This window comes from Pungitius pungitius, chromosome 8, assembly GCF_949316345.1.
Source record: "Pungitius pungitius chromosome 8, fPunPun2.1, whole genome shotgun sequence".
Lineage (NCBI taxonomy): Eukaryota > Metazoa > Chordata > Actinopteri > Perciformes > Gasterosteidae > Pungitius > Pungitius pungitius.
This window is the reverse complement of record NC_084907.1, coordinates 4,444,909-4,457,928: the sequence shown is the minus strand read 5'-3', so window position 1 is coordinate 4,457,928 and position 13,020 is coordinate 4,444,909. Positions and strand designations below refer to the sequence as shown.

The 13,020-nt window shown below is 46.0% G+C and overlaps 1 long non-coding RNA gene across 2 annotated transcripts in view; it reads right to left on the bottom strand.

The window, feature by feature from the left end:
* Positions 1-6,160, bottom strand: part of LOC134132297 (uncharacterized) — a 33,275-nt gene extending 27,115 nt beyond the window's left edge. For both annotated transcript variants that reach the window (XR_009956846.1, XR_009956847.1), the window contains exons 1-3: positions 5,985-6,160; positions 5,366-5,386; positions 1,714-1,815 (exon numbers count right to left, since the gene is read on the bottom strand). This is a non-coding gene — a long non-coding RNA (uncharacterized LOC134132297). The remainder of the gene's footprint in view (positions 1-1,713; positions 1,816-5,365; positions 5,387-5,984) is intronic.
* Between the last annotated feature and the right edge of the window lie 6,860 nt (positions 6,161-13,020).

The window sequence follows — 13,020 nt, the reverse complement described above, 5'->3', positions numbered from 1 at the left end:
GTGAGTAACCATAACGAGAGATGACCTTGACATCTTCGACACATTTACAGTAAAATTGTGCCTTCTCAATGCTGCAGTTTCAGATGTATTTTTGACTACATGAAAAGCATTTGCTAGGCTCCTGAAAAGAAGTGGCATAACCGAAGCTTTGTTCTGCAGTCTCCCCGCTGCCTTTCACAGTGGCCACATCACAATGGGAGAGAGCGGACGACAGCAAACCCATTACAGCCATTATAGCCTCTTTGCTAACGGTGGGCCGTTTTACCCCTAGTACTACCGGGTTAGACTTTATAGCCTTCATGCTAATGGGTTTGCTGTTATGTGCTCACTGCTACTGGGTTGGCCTTTCCGCTACTGGGTTATCCGACCGGTCGGTAGGGAAAGCATTGCAAGTAGATCATCAGCCATTGATGAAGAAAATCACGTCACGCCTGCGCGGTCGCCCCGCGGTAGCTAACGAAACACTAATGCTAATGCTAAATAACGATCCTTGCCTACTAATGGACGCATTTCATTTCATTCCAAAGCAACCCTGGCTGACTCCAATCAGTGCAAGTCATCAAGGTAATGACAAAGAGTGCATGGAATGGTTGTGATGGTTCCCTTGCTTCTGACGGACAGGGGGCTCGTTGCTGTTTTTTATACTGCCTTGGCGCTGACGGCATGCAGTTCCTTTTGGTTACCACTACTACGCGTTTGCCTGACTACTACACCCCCCCTCCCGCCCCCCTTTTTTTCATAGTCTTTCTGCTAATGGGTTAGCCGTTATGTCCTCACTGCTACTGGGTTGGCCTTTGCAGCCTTTATGATAATGGTTTAGCTATTATAGCCTTTATTCTAGTGGTTGGCCTTTCTACCCGTTGTACAACTCGTTTAGTCTTTATTGCCTCGGTGGACACAAAACAGGAGGCTTTTAGGACTATTTAGAAAAAAGTGTTTATTTGCGGGGGAACCAACTAACTAAGGAACATGGCGAAAAAGGCACCGAGAGCAAATCCCACCGAAAAGCTTGATGCCAAAGTTCTGACCCAGACGGGAAGGAGAAAAAAAAATACTGAAAAGGCAGCTTTTCAGAGACAAAGTTTCCTCTCAATTCAGCAAAATGTTGGAAATAGATTGAAACTTTCAGTTTTATCACTTTACTGGACTTTGGACTTTCCTATGACCATGCCCAACAGGCAAAGAGGGTGTGTATGCATGTGTGTGTGTGTGTCAGAAAGAGAGAGCGACGGTCTAATGTCGCTGCTAAGCATGCACGTGGGTATTGAGGCTTTTTTTTGGTTGTTTGCAGCTAGTTTTTTAGCTGCAGTCTAAGTGTGTGTCTTTGTGTGTGTGTTCATTAAAGCGAGAGTAATGCCTTCTATCCCTGGAGGTAGACTGTCTGAACAGTGAATATCTCTGCAGGTACGTACAGTCTGCTCTTCTCTGTCCACACACACACAAACACACACACACACACACACACACCAGACATTACACTCTCACAGATGCTTTTTCTTGCTGTGAAACATATTTACAACTACACACACTTTCCATCTTTCTGCCTCCTAAATTTGGCTGTTTTACAGCAGTCAAAGCACTCTACAAATCGTCATTCATCCATCATTCTCTCTCTCACACACACACACACACACACACACACACACACACACACACACACACACACACACACGCACACAGTGGTGCCTGCCGCCCACTGGGACACAGACTCACCGGGGGTCTCAGCAACCCGCTCTACCTCTGCAACGACCTCAGTATGCCATGTGACGAGGACACAACCAATCACGGCTGGGCCTTCGTTGCACATTCCAGGATCTGTGTTAAAAGAAACTCTTTCAGAAAATGTCACACAAACACACCCAAAAAAAGGCAAAACAGGTATGAAAGGCCGGGTGTCTTTCCTCCTGGAGGAGATGTTGAGCGCCCTCCAGGAGGAACCCACCCAAAAGACCCAGCCAGCCAGCTAAATGCCAGGTTATCCTATGATAATTGATGGTCTGATAAACCGTGCATTGGTGTGATAATTGCACCGTACCTCCTACGACTCTCAAAGGAAACGATTAGAGCCAGATCTGTTCTTCTGTAAACACCAAACTTTAAGAAACGCCCCGATACGCAAGATAGCATCTGAATCTTTTTTTCTTTAGATTGCCACTAAGAAATAAAAGTGCACCTCATGTAAAGGCCGCTGCGGTGCATCAACACAACGTGGGTCCACAAAAGCCTTTAGACAAACTGGCGAGTGGGGTAAAAATGTTGCTTCATCAGGCGTCTCCCAGGGATGGATGAGTGTGAACGCAGGAATGCGAATGAGGGTGGTGGCGGTGGCGGTGGTGGTGGGGGTAGAGAGGGGAGGGGGCTAAATGAGGCAATAATGCTCAAGCAAAAGCCTTCCCAAGATAAACAAAGGTTATTAAGGGCCTCCCCTGATACCTTGTGAGGAAATGGAAATTACCAAAATAAAACATTCGTCTCACACGCGCACTATCCATCGCTCGCCCTCTCAGCTAATCTTCTCTGCTCGGATACGCGTGAGGTCATAAAATCTGATTTAATTCCACTCCTCTACTGAGAGCCACTAATTCCCAATTTTGCTCTTCCTGTCCATACCGGTGCTCCTTCCCATTAATTGAGATTCTCCCTCCCACCCCCCCCCCTCTCTCTCTCTTTTTCACCCACACACAAACACGAAGACTCGAAGCTTTTTATTTCTTGCCTTGACCCGATGTGGCACGCTGGACGTGCGCTGTCATTATCACAGAAATGGAAATTGTGAGCGGGGGTGTGATGTGTGTAGAATTACAATAAGGGAGAGGAACATTGAAAGAGGGGGGGGGGGGGGTCTTTAATTTAAGACAAAGAATCATATAGGAATTATTATTGTGTGTGTGTGGGTGGGTAGTGGGGTGGGGGGGCATCAATAGAAAAGAGTTTAAGAGAGAGGGAACCTTTAAAAGAGCAGTTTCTGGTGCTCTGGTTGCTTGTATTTCTCTTTAGTGAAACGGGTCCACTCTCCTGCCTCTCAATCCCTCTCCAAACGCTGCTGTATCAACTGGAGTTCATTTTTCTTTTATTAATTGAATTTGAACCCGCTCAATGGCATGGAACTCTTCTAGCCATTTCAGATCTGGATTCCAAATGGTATGTACAGAGATTCTTTGCAAAGCATGCTGCCATTTAATGCAATGAGTTGCTTAAAAGTATACCACAATCATACAACACACCATGTGCATGCATTAACAAGCCACATTTGAAGCTAGTTTCTGAGTGTTTGATGCTCCAAAGATTACTGCTGTACTCCTTCTATAAAGCCATTCACCATCTGGATCACAGGCTGGGAAAGAAGTGTCCGTCATGTTGGATTTATCGTCTTTTAGAGACCCGTCAATCAGTGTGTAGCCCCGCCCTAATGCATCCCCTGCTAAATGGAGCATAACTTACTAAGTGAACGTAACGGTGTATTGAAGAAGACTTGAAACTAGAGATTGAGACTATAGGGGTGGTCCCACCGGGAATCCAAACCATAATGATAACCACACTGCTGTGTTTATGCACAACATAACTCTCTGTCGCTTTCTCACGCTGCCTTTGTTCTTTATTCTTTCTCCATGTAAGCAATGTTTTGTGGTCATATAATTGTGACTTTGCTTTAATTGTGCCTGTTCCTGTTGTGTAATTGTGATTGTTGAGACTGTGATGGTAAGCTAACTCCAACATGTGTTTTGATACTCAGCATTTAGTCTTATTTTCGGCATTACTTGGATTGTTGAGGACTGTTAATTATTGTTGTGTGCACCAAGCGTCTCCAGCTGAGCCAATCGGTGGTTCCTCCGGTGTCTTTACCAACGGCTTTGTGAGATTTACCTTCACCGGGGAACTACCTTAAAGATCCCTCCGGTCCCCTTCAAATGTTTTATTCAGCATCTTGTGACACAAAACATGAAAAAACAACACTTTAAAGCTGAGTTTTTAATAAACCACAAAGAAGTGACCTCATGGGGGCCGCGTTCGCCTATTTTTACACAGTCTACACAACTTGTTGCATAAAATAGATGTTATCCAAATTGCGTAATCTAATCACATAATCAATATGCACGCGGTGACCATCAATCAGACCATCAAGACATATCATTAAGCCCGGCAGGGACATGAATGTATCACGGATCTCCTTCCTCTGAGCACAACGTCCACTTGGACTGTCCTTGAATCCTCAGCTGGGATCCTCCGGGGGCGTTGAGTCCTCACCGCTGCTTCGGCTAACGGTTCCAGTAGCAGCAAACCCCTGAGGAGGCAGAGGCTCCGCCCCCCGGGACTAGAGACAACCTGTCCTCACCATCAAAGATAGACACAATCTGTCCCACCATCAAATAGAATAGAGACAACCTGTCCCCACCATCAAAGATAGACACAACCTGTCCCACAATCAAATAGAATAGAAACAACCCGTCCCCACCATCAAAGATACTAGGGACAACCTGTCCTACCATCAATTAGAATAGAGACAACCTGTCCCCAGTTGCCGAGAGACTAGAGACAACCGTCCCACAATCAAAGAGAATAGAGACAAATGTCCTACCATCAAAGAGAATCGACACAACCGTCACCCCATCAAAGACAATAGAGACACTTGTCCCAACATCAAAGAGAATAGAGACAAACGTCCTATCATCAAAAAGACTACACACAACCGTCACACCATCAAAGAGAATAGAGACAAACGTCCTACCATCGAAAAGACTACACACAACCGTCACACCATCAAAGAGAATAGAGACAAACGTCCTACCATCAAAAAGACTACACACAACCGTCACACATTCAAAGAGAATAGAGACAAACGTCGTACCATCAAAGAGACTAGAGACAACATGTCCGTCCATCAGAGAGAAAGGAAGTGTTGACCAGCAGCCTGTTAAGAGCAATAAAACTCTTTGTGGCATTTCATTACATACACTTTCATTCACATTCATACATCAACATTCCCTTGGAAAAATGACACCTTACAACGACATAAACAAGTATTTTAGATTTAATGTTTTCATTTTAAATAAAGCGAAACCTCCCTATACACTTTACAACTTTAATGACTCATATTCCAAAACACGACGCTGCTATTTGAAAAACAACATAAATCTTTTTGAGAGTTTAATATTTCGTATCACTTAAGATGCTAAATATGCAGTTGGACATCTGCTCTCCTCTAAAAGCCCCATTAGTATGCATTTTATTTGTTCCTGTTATACATTGTTGTCAGTTGTGGTTCTCAAATACATCAGAGTAACGTTTTATAATGTTGGCACACCCGACACAAAAGGAAGTGTTTTGTTGATAAAATATGGAAGCATTTCTTCCTTCAGTCTCTTACCCTCACGTCATGACAGCAGACCTGCAGGTGAGATTGGGAGAAGAGGCAGGATCATGAAATATAAACTTGGCGAGACATTGAATCATCCGCATTGAATGAAAGCAACAGATCAGCTCCAAAAACTGCAGCAAATGTCTGCAATATGAATTTGCTTTATAAAAGTGCATGGCATGTACTGTACATGAGTTAGTTAGTTGAGAAAAAACAGTTGGTGATTGGTTAATAAAAATGAAAAATCTACATAAGATAATTTGAATGAAACTAAAATATAGAAATAAGCCGTATGATCTGATTGATATCAAGGAGTTTGGAGCGTCAGTTCTGAGAAGAAATGTGCCAAAGTGCAAATATTCAGACATAAATTAAAACACAATGTGAAATAGTCCCTGATATGCAAAAGTTCCTCATACAGTAGAAACGAGGGACTAATAATTATTTTCTCTATTAATGAACTGAATTCTATACATATTTGGGATAATTGTGCCTACTGGTACAACATTAAAGTATTTGTTTCTTTATATCAGTAATGTCGTATCTTTTGTGATTTTCATAGTCACTTGTTGCAAGCGAGGCGGAGTTCGTTCCATTATTTTTGCCAGTGTCCCACATTCACACTCACGTTGAATTCCTCGTAACGTTTATCTTTGCTTCAAGGAAACAATCCACCTTTTCTTCCAAATAATAAATAGATCCGCTTGATGACAGCTCCCTGCACCTGTTGTAAAGAAGGCTTTATCAAGAACAACCACTTGATGTTTGTCGTCCTGTTGCCACCCTTCAGAATGAGCAGCTCGTGCAAAGACACCAAAGAAGAACTAAATGCTGCACTGGGATCTGGTGCCATCCCGGACTCAGAATAGCTCCTCTCTATCCCGGCGTTCTTCAGTTGTCACCCTCCTCCCCCCCCCCCTCTTCCCTCCTTCCCCTCACCACGTCCTGCACACTTCAGTACTTGTAATTCAAAGTCACTCTTCTTCCGCCCCTCCCTCGCTGCCCCCGCCGTGCCACTGCCGCTACTCCTGCTGCCACTGGTACTTTGTGCAGTCCTGGACTGGAAGAAGTAGGGCAGGCAGCTCCTTAATTACTTCATTAATTTTAATCTGATCCAATTAATTACGTCTCTTCGAGCTCCCCCTGCTCTTCGTTCTAGTGGGCTGGAAGTTCCCTCGGACGCCGCTGCGGGAGACCTTGCACGTCCTCTGATGCGTTGAAAAAAAAAAGCAAATTGCCTGCCCCTCCCCAGCTAAATCAATTATTTTTCTCCCTTTGCCAAACAAAGACCCCCTTCCCCTTGTTATTCTGTAATTATTCAGGCCGGTGCTCCGTCCCAATTTTGTGCCTTGACAGCACTTAAGTAGCTTGTGAGTTTAACCCCTCTCAACCCTCGGCCGCCAGGCGAGTCAGCGCCGCTCGGGCCTTTTGTCAAAAAAAAAAACACCCGGTTGGGGGGGGGGGGGGGGGGGGGCTAATGTTGCTGTGTGTGCAAAAAATATTTTAAGGCCACGAGCGAGGAAAGGGCTGGAAAATGTTGTCGCCGGAGGGCACGCCACGCGTCACACGCTGCTAAATTGGTGAGTTATTTGCTGTCATTTTCTAATCAGCCTCAAATTTATTGGTTACGGGGGGTGTGGGGGGCGGGGGGGGGGGGGGGTAATTATGTGGCCAGAGTTATTTTTTACATTCATCAGCTTCAACTTTCGGTGAACGCTATGAGCATATTGATGCTACGACGATGTGCTCTGGGATATTGAAAGGTTTTAAAACGTGTGAAATCAGTAGTTTGTAGTTCTGTCTTCTGAAGCCGCTGCTCATCTGCTTGTGTTGTGTGCAATCTCAGTGTTATAAGTGGATCGTACTGGCAAAAAAATAATCACTTTGTCACCTTAAAGACATTATGGGATATGGACCAATTGATCCAGAAAAACTGAAATGGACTCCTATATTTTATATAAAAATCCAATCCGCTAGCTGTTAAGAATAATTATTATGATTACTCTCAGTATTTTTAATCTTTTTAATTAAAATGTGCTTGTCTTTTATTCTTTAGTTTAGCTCTGAATTCAGTGTATGAAACTTCATAAATAGAATGCAGAAGATGCAGCCAAAGGAGAAAAGATAAGTAAAAATGGCGTTGTTCTTTTGTTGTGCTCTTGGAGGGACGAGACCAGCTGATCCAATTCGCTGATATCCTGATTGACAGGCCCGGGCCATGACAGCAATGAGATTCTGACGAGTCAATGGCTGATGCATGAGCATCCCCCGTTCCCTCTGTACTGTTCTTTATCGGGCCGGACCAATTACCCATGAACAGGTGAAACACAAAAACAAACGCACACCGAGCCTCCTGATCGCTCAGTAATTGGAATCCGTGTTCCCATCATGCAACGGCCAACTGCTCCAGTGGAGCTGAGCTCTTCACCTCCACTTCCAGGTGTCAGTGGGAACTCCTCTATCCCTCCCTGCACTCACTGCGGGGCTGATGGTGTCGATCCGAAAGGTAGTTGCAGTAAATTGGACTGTGGAGGAGTGGCACTGTTCTGTGTACGTCTCTGGTAGAGACCTGTCAATCACAAGTTGGCCCCGCCCTAAATCGTCTCCTGCTTCATGGTCTGTTTGACTGTACATTTACTTTATGGTTGAAATGCACTTTTTTTTTGTAAGTCGCTTTGGATGAAAGCGTCAGCTAAATGACATGTAATGTAAAGTAATGTATTGATTTCATCAATTTCATGCTGTATTGAAAAAGCGTTGAAACTCACACCCTGAGATCCAGCTCATATGAAAACTTTCCATTAATGATATCAAGCACTTGGCATGAACTAGTGCCTTTAGATTCAGGTCTATTATCCCGCCAGCGAGTGACTAAACTACTCCTCATACAACAGAGCGCAACTAAACACATCTCAACACCGACAATAAATTACTGAGACAAGCAAGTGCTCGCTCCAAACAGGGCTTGTTTTTATTAAAAGGCCAGCAACAACTGAGTTGGTGAAGGAGAAAGAAAAGAGTCAGGTTCATCAGTCATTTCTATTGTTAGAGTTATAATTAGGCAACTAAAACAAGGTTTAAGTAATGGTTTTACAGTTTATAAAATACTTTTGCTTGCTCTCTTGCTGGGAGTTTAGAGGGAGATTAGAGGTTTGATTGTTAGCTTAGCTTAGCTTAGCTTAGCTAACAAAACTGGGGCTAAAAACTAGTGTGGCTTTGTCCAACAGTAACTGCACTTATACACGCATATTCATTCTGTTGCAGGTAGTCCGCTAACTACGGGCGGCTCCAGGAAGTTGTGGCATTTAGCTGTTGTTAGTAGCTTCTAGAAGGGTTGTGGTAAGATGTCTAGACACTCATGTATCACTGTGATTGCAGAGGAACAGTGATGCCCTTAAATTTTTGGGTCAAAACAGACGAGTGTCAGTCGGACAACGTGGAAAACCGCATTAGCAGCGAGCAAAAAGCAAAAGGGTAGCGTTAAACTCTGGGAGAAAAAGAAAGTTCAGGGATTGTTCTTCCTCTTATCAGTGGAGGCCATGTGGGCGGCGAGCACACACAGAAAAGCGACCCTCAATAAAACAGACAACCCAAACCGTCTCCTCAGATACGCACCTGGTCGCTGTTAAAGGGAAATGCCAAACGGAGAAACTGCTGCTCTCCAAGAGACATTGGTTTGCTTTTTTTTATATAATGTGTTTTTTGTTTCTCAGTGAAAGATAACATTACTGTGAAAAACAAACTATTTAAACAGTTCTTTGAGGTGGGGGGGGTTTGTCACTGTAAGCCATTAGCAATCCAATTTGCAGACGATCCTCTGCGATGCTCCTTCTCAGCAGAGCTGCACATGCACAGCTGACTACTACAACCAACATACTTTAATAGCAGCCGAGAATATGCATGAACACGCCCGCCCAGCAGGCGCCTGATTGCTCGGTTCCCCTTTCATTTTTGCGGTAACAACAGTGTGCGGACGAGGAGGCGGGGCATCCCGCTACCCTTTTCCCGGGGCTTGATTTCCCAGAAGCCTGTCAAGGGATTTTACGCCGGGAGCCATCCTGTAATAAGCCCACCCGCGTTCTCACGATTACCCCGCCTGCGCGCCCCCGCGATGCACGGGGTTGCGGCCTGCACCTGCACCTGGCGGCCCCCCCGGCGCTCACCTCCACCGGAGTGAGACCAGAATTCCTTGCGGGGATAAAAAATCCGCCGGCGGTGAGTTTCCGTCACGTTCCATTTCCCCGTTTTATTCAATCAGTACTTTTAGGGTCGGTTTCCCTACCTTTCCAATAACAACTAAAAATGTCAGACTGCGGCTAGTTCAGGTTCTCCCGCTTTGCTTCACACACCACTGTGACATTTTCAATGATATTCATGCGCTTACCGGGGAGAAATTATTAAATAAACGCGGGCGAGGTAGCGTGTGGGAGAGAGGGATTATGCATTTCAAATCGTCCTCGTTGCGACGTATTAAGTGTATCCGACACCTTGAGGAGGGAGCTGATTGCTTCTGTTCGTGTGGGTGATATTTTCCATGTCGACCACACGGCGGGGAAATAATTACAAAAAAAACTATCTTCCTCCACACCCAATTGCTTCTTTTGACGTGCGTCGGCGAGTTTTGCGAGGGAGACCAAGGAGAGAGAGAGAGAGAGAGAGAGAGAGAGAGAGCGGGACGCTGAATGGGGCTTGGTACCCTCACACGACCAAGTGGATCGATTGGATGGACGACGACATCATCAGAATGCGTCAATTACAGAAAGTCCTCTTTATTCTCTCTAGTCAGCTTTTTTTTTCATCATTTCTTTCTCCAGGCTTTTAGATAGCAGATGCGTGACACTATAAAAACAATGTTATCTGTTAAAAACCTCAATTTAAAGTCTCCACACGGTTGCCTTCGTACTATGTGGGTCATCTGCCACCGTGGGAGGCAACACGAGGTGTAACAAAGTCCCACAGCTCCATGACTCATTCTACGTTTGCTTCTGCTTTATTGAATAAACTGTATTAAAGCCATCAATCATGAAGGGGCCCGCCTCCTCCACCCAAGACACTTCCTGTTGTCCACCTGGGAAGGGGGACTGGTTTAAATGGGACTGGTTTAAGGGGGGCTGGTTTAAGTGGGGCTGGTTTATGGGGGACTGGTTTAAGTGGAACTTGTTAAGTGGTACTTGTTTACGTGAGGCTGGTTTAGGGGGGACTGGTTTAACTGGGACTGCTTTAAGTAGTGCTGGTTTAACTGGGACAGGCTTCTGTGTGCGGATTCGACCGGTAGCTGCACAACACATATGTGGACGTTTAAAATGCAACACCGAGCCGAAGGGCCACCTCATCAGCCACTCAATCAATATATCGCTATTGATCCGTATTATTGAGCTTTGGACCAAACACACAGATTGAATTCAGGTAACAGAGTATTCTTTCTTCTTCTTCTTCTTCTTCTTTTTGTCATCAGGCAGGATAGGCATGAAGCTCTATAATGGCAATGGCATTTTCCTCTTTGTGGCCTCTCTAAAAGTGCAGCATCTGTATGGAAAGAGTAAAATCCTGACTTGAGCGATGCAGAACAGAAACCCCTCACTTTTACAGCAGAGCGACAAATCATGACACGGAACGTTCAAATTCGTTGATAAAACACCTAACAAAAATTGGCAGGGAAGGAAAACCTCGTCGCCAAAACTGGTGAAGATGTTTGAAATGAATGCTCCGCATGCTGGACATCGATCGTTTAAACCACTCTCCTCTCCTCAGGCTGTCACATGACCGACGCTCTCTGAAGAATACATCCTGGCTTCATTGCTGCAATGACGTTAACAGGCTGTCTTGAGTAAACAGTTTATTTAAGGAAATAATAAATTCTGATGCAAGTCTTTGTCATGATGCGTTCGAGCACTGTCGGAAAGAAACTGAATACTGGTCGTGGACAGGCTTTGAGGGTCAGGTGGATGCTCGCTAAAGCCCGATGTCTCCTTCTGGGACTAGTGGGCCATCTACCGGGTCCAGACTGACGAAAGGGAGGTGCTCTGCATGCGTGTCTCTGTGAGGCTTAATTACAGCGAGCCGGTCGTTTAATTGTTTGGCTGATACAGTGAGGGTGGGATGAGGAGGCGGCAGTGGAAGAAGATAGGAGGTGGGGGGGGGGGGATGGGGAGGGGCACTTGATTCATCACAGGGAGCCGCAAGTTTGAAGGGTGTCGACAGATAAGACTGCAAGGGTAATTAACGGGAAGAGAGAGGGATGACGAGAGGAGGGAGAGAGAGAGAGAGAGAGAGAGAGAATAAATGTCATAAAAGTGTCCCACGATCCAATAATTACTTTAAGAAGAAAAGGGGGGGAAATGACGAGCCGGCGTGGAAGAAGGGAGATAAAGAGAGCGGGAGAGGGGGAGAGCGGGAAAATGGTTGAGGGCATAATTCCATTTTATTACACAACGGCGCTTCGTTGCTCCATCCACGGAGAACTAACTCCAACACAAACAGAAGCTGGGATTCCCGGTAAGGTCGACACGTGTCAAGGGGGGGGGGGGGGGGAAGGCCACGTAAACATTGCCATGGTAACAACAGCCGGGGTCGGCATGTCGGGGACATTCCGACCGAGATGAAAGAGATGAGAGACAGAGGGTGGAGCTGAAACAGACTTCAAAAGAAAATATGAATTTGCCAACCTTAAACAAGAGGGCTTTATTTTTCTGCTAATAGACCCCCCTCCCCCCAAAAACATCCTCCACAGCGGCCCTTGAAATGCGGGGATTATCTGTTACTTGCACAATGTGTCGGACCTAGCCATCCCCATCCCCTGGACCCAGTGCAACGTTTTAGTGGGAACATCCCCATGAAACCATGAAAGGGGGGGGGTTGATAATTGCACCCTTTGTTGTCGGAATGTTTGTGTCTGTGTGACAGGCCCCGGATCATCTACCCCCCCCCCCCCCCCCATCCCCCTGGGGCCCCAAACAGGTTAACGAGATCCTTCTGAAGTGGAAGGCTCCCCTAAAGGGACCAATCAGTCCCGAAGGAGTCACACCGTCCCTCCCCAAGGACGATTGAGAGAGGCGAAAGCAGCGGGTGAGAAGACGACGTGGACGCTGACACTGGGAAAAGACATCCAGGAAACAATGAGCACGGCGGAGACCGAACCAAAAGCCCCCCCCCCCCCCTTGGCTGGTGGCTTTCTGGTGCTGTTTTTATGTCTCGACCCAGACCTGCTTGGTTCACAGAGACCCCCGGGATTCAGTGTATGGAGTCTGACCCCGAGCACAAAGGAAGGGGTCGCGCATTCCGCAGTCAAGGTCAGAGAGGAGTGGGGGGGGGGGGGGGTCTAAATTCTGGTCCCTTCATGAGTGACCTGAGGCTCAGTGGCTGCTTCTCCCTATTCGAGCATTCACATAACCCAGAGCCTTTCATTACTTTGGGCTTTACCTTCATCTCACTAAATACTTTTTTTTTTTCGGGGCCTGGGGGTGACACGGGGGGTGGGGGGCGGGGTAGCGGGGGGGTGCAAAGAAAAGACACTAAAACCTTTCATTACCCCATGCACTCTCTCTTTCTAAATCTGCCTTTTCCTCTTTCATCGTTTCCCAAGGAGATTTCTAACTAATCCCCATTTCGCTCTTCCCTTTGTGGCATCTAATCAATCACCCTCCCCCCCATACTAACTGATCACC